Source organism: Lacerta agilis, chromosome 17 (assembly GCF_009819535.1).
Source record: "Lacerta agilis isolate rLacAgi1 chromosome 17, rLacAgi1.pri, whole genome shotgun sequence".
Taxonomy (NCBI): domain Eukaryota; kingdom Metazoa; phylum Chordata; class Lepidosauria; order Squamata; family Lacertidae; genus Lacerta; species Lacerta agilis.
Genome location: NC_046328.1, coordinates 11321425 through 11337702, shown reverse-complemented (window position 1 = coordinate 11337702; position 16278 = coordinate 11321425). Strand labels below are relative to the sequence as shown.

Here is a 16278-nt window from a genome sequence, read left to right as displayed (position 1 = left end):
ATGAGACGGCAGACATCCTTAAACACAATGAAGATGGGAAGTTCTCAGATATGCGGACTCCACATACAGATTTATTTGCCTGAATGTTAGACCTCCAGTTGTTTCCTCCCCTTAAATGTATGCATAGAATGTATTGTTTTGGCTATATTTTTAGTTTCCTTGTATTTTTATACAGGCGACGCCTCAATTATATGGGTTTTATGTTCCAGGCCCCCGCCGCATGAGTGAAATGTGCATACATAGGGAGCCTGCTGCAGTATATACAGCTTCCCACCCAACAGCTGTTGAGTGGGGTAGCGTGGCAGCAATGAGAGCTCCTCTGCGCCATTTTGGAGCCCTTGGGAGTCTATACACGGTTTCCCACAAGTGGGGCAACCCAGTCAGATAGGCAGGATACAAATAATAAATAATGACAATAACAATTGTTGTTTTTGCTTCTTTTTGGAAAATTCATTTTAAAAAGCTATGAATAATAATAATAATAATAATAATAATAGAAAACGATGCCTCCCCCACAACCCCCACTCATTCACAGAACCAACCTAGCCATTGGTGCTTGTGGGGATCAGATCAGCCCAAAACAAGCACATCTAATCCCTTAAATGAGAACCGTGTGGATGGGAGCTAAAAGAAGTTCACAGGAGAATGGCCGATCTCCTTGGAAAATTAAAAGAATGCAAAAACGTGCAGTGTTAAGTGGGGGAGGAAAGGGTTGCGGGTGGATCTGTCCTTTGGCGTTCACAGCTCAGAAGTGCATTCGGGCCCTGCACACTTGATAAACCATGGCAATCTAGCAGAAAATTGATAAGCCAAGGACCACTGCAAAGGTTATTTTCGAGAGGCTTTCCCGTTCAGCCACGCAGAGTCATCTGTCAGCTAGAGATCAGTCGGCCCAGCCCCCTTAATTAGGGGTGCAGCAGCAGCAAGCACAAAGCCTCATGTATCCAACAGCAAGATCTAGCTAAGAACGTCCTTAGACAGCACAGGTTTAATTAAACACCTTCCAGTCATTTTAGCAGACGTTTCCTGAAATAATCTCATTCGAGAGAGCAGGCTTTTTTTAAATAAAAACACACACACACACACAATGAAAAACAATAAAAAGAGGGGGAAATGACAGCAAAAGCAGTATATCATGTTGTTACAATATCTGAAATGAATCGGTCCCGCACTGCAATTAAGGACGCTATAATTTTCAGTAATTTAAAGCTACACTTCGTTTGCAACCTAATTAATCCTAGAGAAATATTTTTCCCATGACAAACTTTTTTTTTACGAGCGCCCGATTTATTCCCTTCTAATTACCTTTTAATTAATCCAGCCTTGGTGTAACATTATCGTAACTTTTGGCACTACACCAGTGGAAGACGTTAAGCTGATTGCACAACCCCCCTCGACTCACAGAACGCCACTTTCAACACCCCATTTATTTATTTGTCTGTTCTGTTACTTTGCTTTCCCACCCACGGGGCATAAGAACATGAGACATGATAGACAACCTCGCATCGCTCTCTTCCTCTCAAAACGGCGAAGCAGGTCCTTAAAGAAAGAAAACACATTTCTAACCTGAAGGAGAACAATGCCCCCCCCCCGTACCAAAATCCTAACTCCTTTAAGAATGCACACCACTTACCCAAGCTGCCTATTTGCAACCCAGGCCGGGGGGGGGGGTCCTTATGATAGGTGCTTAATGGGTCTTACTAGCGCCAGCTTTGGCTCAAGCAAAGAAGATGTGGGCCACATTTTCTCGTTAGCAAGGAAAGGTCTTGGAATCTCTAGAGATGCAAAAGGTAAGGAGAAATTGCTTTCTGCTTAGCATGAGGTTGTTGTTTACATCAGGCAAACTCCGGCCCTCCAGATGTTTGGGACTACAACTCCCATGATCCCTAGCTAACAGGAACAGTGATCAGGGATGATGGGAATTGTAGTCCCAGACATCTGGAGGGCCAGAGTATTCCTATGCCTGGTTTACGTGAATAATGCTGAACATTACCAATCTCTCTCCCCAAATACCCAGCCTATAAATGGCTTTGGATCACAGGCACCAAACTCTATTGGGGTGCTGCTCCCTTTGGCCTCCCCAATGAAGTATTTAGGAAGGCCACTCCCCCCCCAACATTTTCTGCAAGTTGGCACCTCCCTCTCTCCCTTGGGCAGCCGTCTCCCCTCCAGCTGGGTGCCACCCAGTGGTGTGCTGTCAGTGGACTAGGTGGACAAGGCTAGTCTCCAAAATGTTCCTGGTAAATTAGAGTATTAAAGCATGGTGCCTCCTTCCTAAAGCCTGGGAAGTCTCTGCCCAATTTAGGGAAGGAGCCGTGATGCTCACAAAAGGGACATCAGGACGTTCCCGTCCCACCGGAATCGCCCTTGCAAGCTGGTGCCTCAGACCCTAACTGTTCCCTTACAAAAAAACTGCACCGCACACCACTGGTTCCGCCCTCTTCTCCTGCCTTGGCTCCTAGTTTTCAGCGACATTTCTGAGCATGTTTGAGCCATGACAGCTAGGGAGAGGCAGGAAGGCCAGTAGGAGAGGGGCGAGCAGGTGAGGGGGGAGGTGGGCGAGTAAACAGAAACTTCTGGCAGGCAAGAGGCGGCGGCGGGGGGCGGGGGGAAGAGGGAGGCCTGTGCCCAGCTGTGCCCAGTGGAAGAAGTTGGGCTCTGCAGAAGTGCGGGGAGTTGGGACAAGCATGGACAGCCAGGTCCCCCAATATTTTGTTCAAGTTGGAACCTATGTTGTGGATATACAGTCATACCTTGGTTTTCGAACAGCTTAGCTCTCGAATGTTTTGGCTCCCGAACGTCGCAAACCCGGAAGTGAGTGTTCTGGTTTGCGAACTGTTTTTGGAAACCAAACGTCCGGCTGGGCTTTCACGGCTTCCGATTGGCTGCAGGAACTTCCTGCAGCCAATCAGAAGCTGAGCTTTGGTTTCCGAACATTTTGGAAGTCAATGGACTTCCGGAATGGATTCCGTTCGACTTCTGAAGTACGACTGTACAATAAGATAGGAAAGATGGAGAGCTTCAGAGATTAAAGTATGCTAGAAATGAAGCTTGGGGGGAAAGGGGGTATCCATGTTAAACAGATTTATTTTTATTATAATTTCTATAATATCAAAAGTCTGGAATGTTTCCAGCTGCTTTTTTGTCATTGCCATATCTGTCTCTGTGATGATTTTGCACTTAAGATAAATAAAGGAAAGGTTTCGAACATTTCTCGTTTATTCCCAAAGGCACACAGTGCCACACATTTTACTGTGACTGACCTAGTCCTGTCTTCTTCCACTTTTAATGAGATAGGAGGTTGAGACATGAAGACCTTATACTGCTTGTTTGCAACGTTTCAATGTAATTGTGTCTTGGCCAAAAAGACCACACAAAACCTTCCTTAGGAACATAAGGATTGATAAGGTGCATGGGAACTTTGCCTCACACAGAGGTATTATCTGAACTCCAGCAAAGAAGGGATAGTCCCTAGATACCTTGGACCTACTGCATACAAGATAAAATTGAGATGCAACTGAGCTATGGCCATTCTTTACAAATCCTTGAATGCATAGGTTCAATCCTTGGCATCTGCACGTAGGGCAAGGGAAAAGCTCCTGCCAGAAATCCTGGACTGCAGCTACCAGACAGAGTGGGCAACACTGTTAGATGGACCAGTGTTCTGATTTTGTAAAAGGAAGCTTCCTGCTGTTTGCTGAGATATTTATAGGTTACACACATTTCACTGTTTCTGTCTTTCCTATAATGAATTATTGTGCATGTGTGTAAACACCAACACAAATACACATGCGCACACAATTTTTTTAAAAAGTGCCTTGAGATCTGTTAAAGGTATTTGCTTAGAAATTTAATGAATGCCTGCCTCCCCCCAAAAAAGGATTATTTTTTTTAAAAAAAAACGCCTCCTGTCTTGGTATGTTTACTAAACACATCTTGCTTCCAGTGCACACTTTTGCAACAGAGAGGGGTATCCACCTTCAACTGATGGTATATAGAAGGATGCAGATATGAGAAAACCAAGGCAAAACAAAATTACAAGGAAGACCTGTTTTCATCAGTGGGTTATGACCCTGGTTTCAAGTGAGCCATGTTTAGCATGAGAATAATAGAATCATAGAGTTGGATGGGAATACAAGGGTCTTCTAGTCCAACCCCTGCAATGCAGGAATCTTTTGCTCAACATGGGGCTTGAACCCACAACCCTAAGATTAATTGTCTCCTGCTCTACTGACTGAGACACCAAGGCAGAGAGTAATCGCTGAACCATGGTTGCATTTGAAAGGGATGGGAAACGTTTGCATTCGAGAGGAGGGGAGGGGAGTTCCAGAATTCTCCAAACCATCGTTAAGAGACTGAGAAATGTTATTTCTACACCGGGTACAAAAAGTCACTGTGAAATGAAAAGTGTTTGCATCGCCTGAATTTCAAATCCTCCTCCAGTACCCGAACTTGAACCAACAGCCTCCAAATGCATTCTGAATAGCCTCCTTATTGTGCTGCACTGTCAAGCTGGCAGGGACTGAAGTGTCAATCTTTCATCAGATAATCAGATCATGTTGTGTTCCAACCAAATTTATTAAGGATTTTTTACCAGCGCTATAAGCTCAAACCAGAACATCTAGATCAAAGTATGTCCAAGTTTACCGCACAATGAAACCGTTATAAATGTTTAAAACACTAGTTTAAATGCCTCCATTGTTGCAAGATATTAATAATTGAAATCTACGTCTCTAATATCCAACATGATGGGATTTATCTGCAGCTAACAGGGTCAAGATTGGTTAGCGGCTGGAAAACAGCATCTGTTAAGAGGGTCATCATTTGAAATCCTGGAGAGCTGGTTAGTTTATACATGCCTTCTCTGAAGGAAGTCCCATTTGAGTTCTAAGGGGCTTACACCTAGGTAAGCGGGCATAGGATTGTAGCCCAAGACACTTATCTGAAATAAGACGTGGAAAAGTTTGTGTTCCTTCTGTCAACTGGTAACCTGTAGGTATCTTACTGAACTATTTTCTATACGATTAAGACAATTATTGTTATATGGACAAATACTGAGAAGGTGGGACAAAAGCAGTGTGACTAGAGTGTTCCAGAAGCAATCTGGAGGTACTTTTCCAAGTAAACACATATAGCCATAATGCGGCCCTTGTGGCCCTCCAGGTGCTGTTGGACTCAAACTCCCATCAGCCCCAGCCAGCATGGAGAACAGCCAGGAATGACGGGAGTTGTAGTCCAGCAACTATGACAAATTATGCAGTCGAGTTTCCTGCATTTGGGGAAATCGCAAGGGTCAGCACACCTGGAATACAATGGATGAGTCTCACCCTGGGAAAACCACTTTTTGTGATCGTGGTATCTCCAGAGTTTCCCCAGCCTTGACATAGGATTGTGAAATAAACCATATGGCTCCTGAAAAACCAGTGCCCAGGTTGTTAAATGTTTGGTGGTAACGTTTTTACTTAATGTTTATCAGATGTCAATGAGATAACTAACCAGGCAACCTTTAAAAGACATCTGAAGGCAGCCCTGTTTAGGGAAGTTAATAATAATAATAATAATAATAATAATAATAATACCACCCCACCCATCTAGTTGGGTTGGCCCAGCCACTCTGGGTGGCTTCCAACACATATAAAAACATACAAAATGTCAAATATTAAAAACTTTCTGATACAGGACTGCCTTCAGATGTCTTCTAAAAATTGTGCAGCTCTTTATTATGTCCTTCACATCTGATGGGAAGGCGCTTGTTGTTTTATTATGTTTCTGTATATACTGGAAGCCGCCCAGAGTGGCTGGGGCAACCCAATCAGATGAGTGGGGTGTAATAATAATAATAATAATAATAATAATAATAATAATACTAATAATAATGCCTTACTACTTTGTTGTTGATATTTATTAAATAAAAATTTAATAAATGATAATTATCATTATTGTTAAAATTTATTCTCTCTGCACTGGGATCACATTTCTCCCCCCCCCCCCTTTCTAAATTGTTTATTTTGGTGTGTGGCTCTTTAGGACACTTTCCTCATTTCTTTGCCAATTACCATTGTCAGCACCCAAATTGTTACTTGCCAAAATGCCAAAGGAAGAGCTGAAAATTATAAAAGTTAGCTTTGATTTTTCAAAGGGGACAGTAAGCAGGACTTGGGGGGGGGAGGGGGGAATTGCTATTGTCACCATAACAGGAAAGAGAGAGGGGGGAGCCACTGCTTAATCCACAAACTGCCACTGTCGCTACCAAGACAAGCCATTGATACTTGGTTGACTTCATTCCAAGTACTCCAAATCAGATTCTCCATCTGTAATTCAAACTTAAAAAAACAAACAAACCCTACGACAATTTACGGAAAGGGGATTAATTTAGCCATTTTTGAATCAAAGACTTATTTCATAGCTTCACCCCAAATCCTGTATATTGTTAGGAACCCTTCCTCCCCCCCCTTTGAAGACTTAGTGAATGATTGAAGCGTCTACTTTCTGAGAAACAGATAACACAAGACTAGTAATCCGACTCTAAGCTACTGGATAAAGGCAGTTTGTTTCCTCTTAGCCCATCTGTCAACACCTCTTCAGTAATTAGTCCTAATTATTACAAAGGGCTAGCCTCTCGTCCGCATTATTAAATCAGAAATAGTATCATAGCCAGGTATCTTTCAACACTGCCCAGACCAGCGGCCTTCGATTTCATTGAATCTTCTATCAGTATCCGCCTTTGGAAGAACCGAGGCCGTAATTTTAGCAGCGGCTTCAAAAGATGGCAGATCCCACGGTGGAATTCCAGGGATGCATTCATGTACACACAAACTTCATGCGAAAAGGAGAGGCAAAAAGCATCACAAATTGACCTTTGCATTGTGCTCTGCTCAGAAACACACAACCCACACCCTTCATTTTGTGCAAGAAGCATTTCCCCCCCCACTGGGGTTCAAATATTCTCATCAGAATAGCCATCAGCAGGGAAGCTATGGCTGAAGACAATGGAAGCCCAGAAATTTAATCTTTCTTTTTTTATGATGATGCATTTATAATACAACCAGAGTCCTGTTTCCTCTCTCCTCCAACCCCGACACACACACACACACACACACACACACACACACAGCCCTCTTCCTTTCTTAAGAAGGGGCCTGGATGTGTCTGCTTATAATGCATAAAGGTGGCTTTGTAGCTCTTAGAACTTTTGTCTTTCATATTTCACCATCTCATGTAAATTAGACATTCATGTGCAGGAAGAGATGATCAGACAACTGATTAGAAGCTGGCAAAGATGCTGAAGATTTTTTTTAAAGAACAACTGAGAAGAATTTTTTCTGTGGTTATTGTATGATACACACTTAATCAAAATACCTTCAAGCGGGGCTTGGAGCACGCAGACGAAAACTTTAAGGCAGTGCGAGAACCAGAATTCAGCAAGAGGTTAGGTGTTCTTCAGCCTATTTAAATCAATAAGCTAAAGCGTGCTTAACTGTGCGCTGGATCGTAGCCAATATTTTAACCACAAAATTGAAGTAAATTGCAACTCCATCACAGCCAGTGTGGCGCAGGGGTTAAAAGTCTTGGACTAGTGCCTGGGAGATCAGGGTTCGAATCCCTACTCGGCTATGCAGCTCACTGGATGACCTTTGGCTGTGGTCACTGCCTCTCAGCCTTACCTACCTCACAGGGCTGTTGTGAAGATTAAGGAAGGAGAGAGATAAATACATGTGCCAGCTCCTTGGAGGAAAATCAAAAGACTAAATGAGAAGTGGGGAGATCAATCTTGAGCTCCTTGGATAAGAGATAATATCCTAAAGGCAATAAAATAAATAAATAAACCCAATGTCAACTGCTGGCAAATAAAATCAGTAAGCAAAAAGCAACTGTGTCCTTCAAAAGGCAGTAAGTAGCATGATTACTGGGAATGGGCTTGCCTGCCAAGTTTCTCCCTGTTTCTCATTCTGCAAATCTTAAGTTCAGTTCTATGCATTTCAATGCGTCTTTGCTTCTTCTTTTTAAAGCCCTCATTTCAGTGTGCATTTCTCCTGATATATACATTTGGTACTCATATTTGCCTAACGTGCCTGCTTTTGAAGAACAGTTTTTCATAACGCATCTTAATCTTGTCTTCGTTAATAAAGCCAAATTGCAGCAGGCCAGATGTGAGCCACTGCCTTCTTTTACCCTCTTAAAGCCAGATATGGACTCATGGAAGATATGAGAAAACCCTCTTCTGATGTGTCCCTTCTCCAGTGTTATTACTGTCCTTTCCCTTTCCCCCTGCATCTCTCTCTGTCCTTCCGATGAGGTCCATTACAAAGAAAGTTTTCAGAACTCCCCTAGAATCGGCAAGTCTGGAACTTCCTTGAAAGACACCAGATAGGGACATCGCTCTGCTCTAAATGAGAGAAACCAGCTGGATGAGAGCAAAGGAGTCTTTTGACAGTGACAGGCAGAACAAATCATATGCAGGATCTGACTCTTACAGAAGTTATATAATTTGTCCATCCAGCCCAGTATTGTCCAATCTGACTGGCAGTGGAGAGCCAGGCTCTTAGGCAGGAGTTTTGAATCACCCAAACTGAACTGTAGGCATCAGTCAAGGGTGTCAAAATCCAGAAGCTATTCCAGGGGGTGGGGGAAGCTCCAATCCAAGAAACGAAGCCAGGAGCCAGAGCTGATGCACACAGTGAAACATACCAGAGCCATGAATACCACCCTGCAATGGGACGTTTGCCCGAGGAACAAACAGGAAACTCTTTATGGCTCTTCCTGTCTAGGAGGAAGTGTTTTCTGGGTTTGTTTTCCTTCTGCCCCACGCCCATGGATTAGTCCACCACTGGCTGCATTGAAACATAAGAATAAAATATCATTAAATGAATGAGCTTCTAATTCGCAAAATCCCTCCTCCTTACGAGCGTGGAGGGGACTGGAGGTTTTCACTTCTATTTTTGATTAACCATAGTTTACTGTTACGCTCGCACCCTAAATTATGATTGAACTCAACTACAGTCGTACCTCGGAAGTCGAATGGAATCCGTTCCGGAAGTCCGTTCGACTTCCAAAACGTTTGGAAACCAAAGCACAGCTTCTGATTGGCTGCAGGAACAGTCACTTTTGGTTTGTGGCATTTGGGAGCCAAAACGTTTGAGAACTAAGCTGTTTGAAAACCAAGGTACGACTGTATAGTTTTACTGAAACAAGCCAGCCTAACTAACTCAGGTTTGAAGTTGGTTTGTTACAGTAAATCTTAACGAAGACTGACCTGCAGCTTGTCTGGGTTCAGACATCACGCCATGCTACAGTTAGTTTAAAACAGAAGCAAAAGCCTCCAATCTCCTCATGTAATTTAATGGGAACATATAGTTTTGGAGCAAGACCAGGTAAATGAGCATAGGGTTGCAGCCTCAGATCTCACTGAAAAATCAATGAGGCTTAAGTCATGACTAGTTGTTTTTGGTTTTTTTGCACTGATTTGAAATGGCAAGAAAGCATAAGTAACTTAGACTGAGTTCAGTCCATTCATGGGGTGGGGGAGCAGTTCGCAAGCATAAACTCCATACATTGATGGGGGGGGGGGGAACTTCCCTAACCTCACTCAGAAAGAATGTATTACAAAAACTAATGTGCTTGGCACAAAGTACAACCATAAACCCTGTACATGAAGAATTTACATGTCCATAAGATTTTGCAAGAGAGCTCCAGTTATTCAGTATATAACTATTTGTCTCAAGACTTTTTAATATCTGAGTTAGTTAGGCTGGCTTGTTTCAGTAAAACTATACAGTCGTACCTTGGTTTTCGAACAGCTTAGTTCTCGAACATTTTGGCTCCTGAATGCCGCAAACCGGAAGTGACTGTTCCGGTTTGTGAACTATTTTTGGAAACCGAACGTCTGATGGGGCATCCGCAGCTTCCTGCAGCCAATCAGAAGCCGCGCTTTGGTTTCTGAACGTTTTGGAAGTCGAAAGGACTTCTGGAACAAATTCCATTCGACTTCTGAGGTACGACTGTATATCCTAAGCTTCCTTCATGAATTTTATATTAGTGTATATATACCACCCTGTTTTATTCTCACAACAACCCTGTGAGGCAGGTGTGTGTGTGTGTGTGTGTGTGTGTGTGTGACTGGCCTAAGGCAACTCTTGTTGCATTTCATGGTTGAGTGCGGAACCCAAACCTGGCATGCTCTAGTCCAAAGTGCTCTCCTACATCAGTCTTTCCCCAATTTGGTACCCAGTGGACAGGGTACCAAACTCTTATCAGTCCCAGACAGCATGGCCAATGATCAGGGATGAAGGGATTTATAATTCAACAACCTCTAGAGGGCACCACATTGAGGAAGGCTGCTGTAGGGCATGCTGGCGCTCACAATCATCAGTCTGAATATTCTCCCGCAAAACAACTGGAGGGCCATAGGTTCCCCTACTCCTGTCCTATAAGTTTCTTCTTATAAACCCCTCTGGTTTATAGGGTTTGGGGGATGATTAGAGATACAGCAAACTTTGGCTCTGTTTGCTTATAGGTCTGCATTTATGATTTGGAAACATGACTCCTTTTTAAAAGTAAATTGGATATTTTGGGCATTAGTTATAAACTATGCATTTAATTGCCATTGTAAAAGCCACCACACACACACACACACACACACATACACACACACATATACACACACTCTCTCACTCACTCATGCACGCACACACACATTTATATAATCTTTATGGAACTTGGCTGGTTTATGGGGGCTGAACTTTTTAGGTATTTTGCTAGTTCTGCTACATTTGCAATTCCCTGGAGGGTCTTGGTATGGAATGTGTCTGTGTGATCTTATTACACCTCAAACACCCCAAAGTTTGCAGCTAGTGCTCCTAGATGCGTTTGGGGCTTTTGGATTTGTTATGCTTTTTTGGCACGATAAAAAGAAAAATGAAACATTCCCCGTAATTCATTAAGCCGCGGTGGTACCGAAAACATTTCAGCGACAGGCAAACCAACTTCAAGCTCATTAACCAACCTCCTCTGCATACAAAGAAGCAACAATCATGCCACCCTCTGTTTGTGAGAACACCGTTTCCTGAAACTGCTACAAGAGGCAATGGGCTGAGCAACAGAATAATAATAATAATAATAATAATAATAATAATAATAATAATAATAATATGTATACCGACCACGCAGCTCCCACCACGTATAAAAACATAATAAAACGTCAAACATTAAAACCCTCCCAATACAGGGCTGCCTTCAGATGTCTTCTAAAAGTTTGTAGTTCTTTTATCTCCTTGATATCTGATGGGAGGGTATTCCACAGGGAAGGCGCCACTGCCGAGAAGGTCCTTCTAAATGCCCTATTATCAATCAATCAATTTATTTATTGCATTAGCCATATGGCCCTAGCACATTGTGAGAGACCAGGCCGTGACCTGTCGCGATTATACATAGAATACTACGAATACAGTTAGAACATTAAGTGTAAAATCATGCTGAGTAATACAGATGAGATAAAGAGCAGTAACAGGGCATGTCGACGGTGTCTATGTCAGGAAGTTACATAGGACTAGGGCTGAGGTAAGTTAGCCAAAAAGGTGGCCCTGAGTTTCAGGGCCTGTAATATGTAGATGGCCACTCCACGTGATATCAGTGGGTTGGCATCCACCAGTAAGTATTTCATGTGGTCATCGTCCCGGGTGACGATCGGTGGGATTAAAAGGAAAAGCCTGGGTCTTACTGAGACATATATTGGGCAGTAGAAGAAAAAATGAATAAGGTCCTCTGTCTTTCCCTTGTTGCATGGGCAGAGTTGAAGATCCAGAGGAGTATTGGAAAATACACCCTGTAAGAATGCTGTGCGGATGGCATGAAATCGGGCTAGTGTGAAGGCCCTTCTTAGCGTAGGATTTATCAGATCACTCAAATAGTGGGCCAGAGATCTAACTACCTTCACACGAGGAAACCACGTGGAGAGTCTGGCCATGTTAAATATTAAATTTCATTAAAAAGTAATGATCGTCAGCAAGCAAGATTTTCTCTGAAATATTTGTGATTGGCCTAGATCAAGACTTTAAGGCATGGGTAGGCAAACTAAGGCCAGGGGCCCAGATCCGGCCCCATTGCCTTCTAAATCCGGCCCGCGGACGGTCCAGGAATCAGCGTGTTTTTACATGAGTAGAAGGTGTCCTTTTATTTAAAATGCATCTCTGGGTTATTGTGGGGCATAGGAATTTGTTCTTCTTTTTTCAAAATATAGTTCGGCCCCCCACAAGGTCTGAGGGACAGTGGATCGGCCCCCTGCTGAAAAAGTTTGCTGACCCCTGCTTTAAGGCCTAGAGGGGCAATGCGACAGCATGCAGCTGCACGGAGCTCTCAAAAAAGGTCCAAACGTGGAAGCCACAAAATGTGCCTTGTTTGCGCCTTGATTAGTCAATCCATAAAGAAAAGTCTAGCAATCACTTGTTTTGCTGTTACTCTGGGATGGGGGAAAGGAATGGCTGTGCAGACCCAACACGGAGGACACGGCAGGATCAGAGACAGTGACATGGTCGAAGCAGAATTTCAGTCATTAGCAGAGACCAGCAGGGCAGAGGGGGGTGGCAGAGTGTTGTTTAGCTGGTTTCCCAACGTGGAGGTAGCTGCTGGGGTGAGGCAGTGGCGAGGCTAGAATGGGCACTGGAGCAGGGGCAAAGACAATCTGACACTCTCACCCAGCCTGCCCTTCTCGGTTGTTGGCAGCAACATCCGTGTTGGGAAGCCAGGCAAGAAATGCCACCCCATCTTGGCACGTTGGCCATTCCTGGTGGCTATCTAACCTACTTTATGAAGACTCTGAAAGATTTCTTCATAAAGATGAAGAACTCTATGAAGGGAGAGCAGGGGTCTTTATCAACATTTCCCCCCCCCTTCTTCACTTTCTTTCAAAAGCACTTTTTATGTATTGTATTTAAATTTAATAAATAAAGTTGTTCATCAACAGTGAGCAGCCCCAGGCAACAGACTAAGCAAGCATGTAGCTCACCCGGGTCACTGTCTTTTCCCACTATGGTGAGATTTCTTTTTCAACTTCTCAGTTCTCTTTTTATGCTTCTCAGTTTGCACCTGCATTTACCAATTTGCATATGCAAATTTGCATCTGCTTTTCTCCTCTTTTTTGGGTGATGCATTGAGTGGCCACCCTAGTGTAAAGGCAGGCTGGCAGCTGGTGATCAGGCAAACAAGGGGAAGCGAGTCAAGGGAGATGAGCCGCAGTACCACTTCTGGCCACCCTAGGGGGGGGCACTGCAGCACAGAATAGATGGCTAGCACCCTCTGCCAGAAATCTTGCCAACACCCCTCTATGCAGAAACACATAATTTCAACCTAGGCTGTGTTAAAGGTTCCACACCCACCACATACCTGTAGCTACGCCAGAGCTACAAACAACTGGTGAACCAAACTGAAACGTTACTTAATAGAAAGTGACACTTAAGAAACATGCTGCAATAACTCGCCATGCAGCCAGCTGACAGATGAAGATGTAAACATTTGATCTCCTGGATCTGGAGCATGAGGAAGCGTGATTAAACTCTTAATGATAGATTCAAAGTTTCCACCCCAGCTTTGCTTCTTGCAATTAAGGACGCTACCTAAATAACCTTCCCAACAGCGGTTTTATGGAGCCTCAGCAGAAACATCTCCATTATGCAAGTGGAGAAATGCTTTGCTCTTATTTATCAGGGATCGGGCAGGGACATAAGGGACCAGGAAGTCCTCGAGGTCTCTCACTTGCCATGGTGCAATGCATGCCACGCCTCATTCTGCTACATGTATAGAGCCAGGCCCTGACTTCTCACCCATACCCTTATGGCAGAGATGGGAACCTGTGGCTCTCTAGATCAGGGTTTCCAGCTGTTTTTGGACTACAATTCCCATCATCCCTGACCACTGGTCCTGCTAGCTCAGGATGATGGGCGCTGCCGTCCAAAAACCAGCTGGAGACCCTGCTCCAAATGTTCCTGGACTACAGATCCCATCATCCCTGGCCGTTGGCAATGTTGGCTGAGGCTGATGGGAGCTCCAACATCTGGAGGGCCGAGTTTGCCTATGCCTGCCTAGTGGCATCTGGCACTTCCCTGGTTCACAGATGGCAGAAGAGCCTACAAATTATGTTATTTAAGTGCTGCCTTTTAACTGAACTCGCTCGTGGGTGCGAAGGCAATGTGCCTAGCTGTTCATCCCTACAGGGAGAATCCTAATTAACCTATCAACTAATTTTAATAATTACTAATTACAGTAAATTTAATGGGGTTATGTAAGACAAATACCTTTTTTTTTAAAGGCAAACCAATTAATTTTCACACCCACCCACCCCGCTAATAAATCTTGGATATTCAGAAGATCAACTGAACATGGGTTTGTACAAGTCTCCCCATTCCAATCTGTAAACTCATTAAACCTCTACATTGAAAAAAAAATCAGCTACAGGGAAATAAGCAACAAGTAACACACCAGAAGATAAGTCTCCAAGCTGGAAAGGGAGTCATTTTTATGAGCAGACCCAACATTTAGGAATGCAAGAGAAAGTTTCCGATCGTTTTGTTTGGGGAGGATGGAGGTCTCGCAAGGAAGTGCGATCGCAAATGGAAAAAAACTTGCTATAAAAAGCTTTTCTTCCATGAATGGAAGAGGAAACAACTGAGTCCTTTAATTGTTAAATTGAGAAAAAGCGGCTTCTCCAATGTCAACTTTATAAAAAATGAAAACAGAGAACACGTACAAAAGAAAAACATAAATCGGCCTGAAGTAGGCCACTTTTTCCACAATGCCCCCCTGACATTTGGAAGTTTTAGAGTCCAAATCCATGAACTCCCTGCCAAGGGCAAGAGCGAAGGAGGTGTCATAAGCCAAGGAGGAAGACAATTAGGATGAATGAAAGCCTTCTGAGATAACAACCCCAGCCGTTTCCTTTTAATCTCGGATGAACAGCCAACCTGGATGTTCCATATACATGCCAATTCCTAGATTCCCTCTCTTTCAAAAAAAAAAAAAAGGATTATTTTGCTCACTTAAAACAAAATGATTTGTTATCCTGGGAAGCTTGTTATACGGTCATGAGAAAATAAAATGTGTCTAAGGGATTCACTTGGATTTGCAGAAAATGCTTTCATCCTATCCAACACTTCTTAAATGAAAACAAAAAGGAGGAGATTGCTAGGAGCCAACAGATCTTGGCTCTATGTGGCGAGAAGCAGGGAGAAAATCCCAGGTTCAATCAGAGTCTTCTACAGTTAGAAAGAAAAAAAAGGAGGATGCAGTAGCAGGAAATGGGAAAGGCTTCTGCCAGAAACCCTGGAGAGCAGCTGCCATCCAGGGTTAACAATGCTGGGCTAGATGGCCCATCTGACCTGGGATATGGCAGTGTTGTATGTTCCTGTGCCATCAAAGGTTGAGTGCTAGCATGGAACAAAGATGGATTTGAATACAAAACTAGGACATATTAGGCCCTGGACTTAGCTCCACTGGAGGCAGCAGAGCAGGACCAAATCCAACTAGTCCAGATTGACTGCTTTGTGGCACAGGCCTTGCAGATGTGACAGTCTCACCCTTTCTTAGGAACAAATTCGGAAGCTTATCTTCAATCTTCAGAGAGGTTAGCCGCGGGATAAGCATGAAGGGTGTGCATAAGAAGCCGAGCCCTATCACCCCACTGCAATTAAAGAACAATTAATTCCGCCTCCACCCGCTATGGAAGAGCACCAAAAACTATTTGGAAGAAACAAGATTTCAAATGCTCGTGTACATCCACAGTGCCAGCATTTGCATTCTGCCCAAGTTTTCCATTCTTCCTCGCTTCATTCATTTCCACAGGCAGGATGGATGCTTGGGTGTTGATCAATGATTTATTGATCCGTTACATGTTTTACCTTGCTGGCTGGAGATGCTTCTCCACCCTGACATCTAACCTCTGTTTTCTAGCAGCATATATAATAACTATATTTAAAGACACATATAAGTGAAGAGTTGGGAGTCTAGTCCAACCACCTGCTATGCAGGAATCACAGCTTAAGAATCCCTGGCAGGTGGTCTTCCAACCTCTGTTTAAAAACCTCCATTAAGGTAAGTCGACCACCTTCCAAGGTAAACCATCCCACTGTCAAACAGCTCTCACTGTCAGTATTGTCTTCCTAATCTTAAGTCAGAATCTCCTTTATTGTAATAAGAATCCATAGTTATAGTTCCCATCCTCTGAAGCATGGGTAGGCACAAACTAAGGCCTGGGGGCTGGATCCGGCCCAATCGCCTTCTCAATCCGGCTGC

The 16278-nt window shown here is 43.6% G+C and overlaps 1 protein-coding gene and 1 pseudogene across 3 annotated transcripts in view; both read right to left on the bottom strand.

Moving 5' to 3' along the window:
* Nucleotides 1-16278, bottom strand: part of GNB1L (G protein subunit beta 1 like) — a 68796-nt gene that overhangs the window by 39965 nt on the left and 12553 nt on the right. The window lies entirely within an intron of this gene.
* Nucleotides 5229-5370, bottom strand: LOC117039324 (annotated as a pseudogene).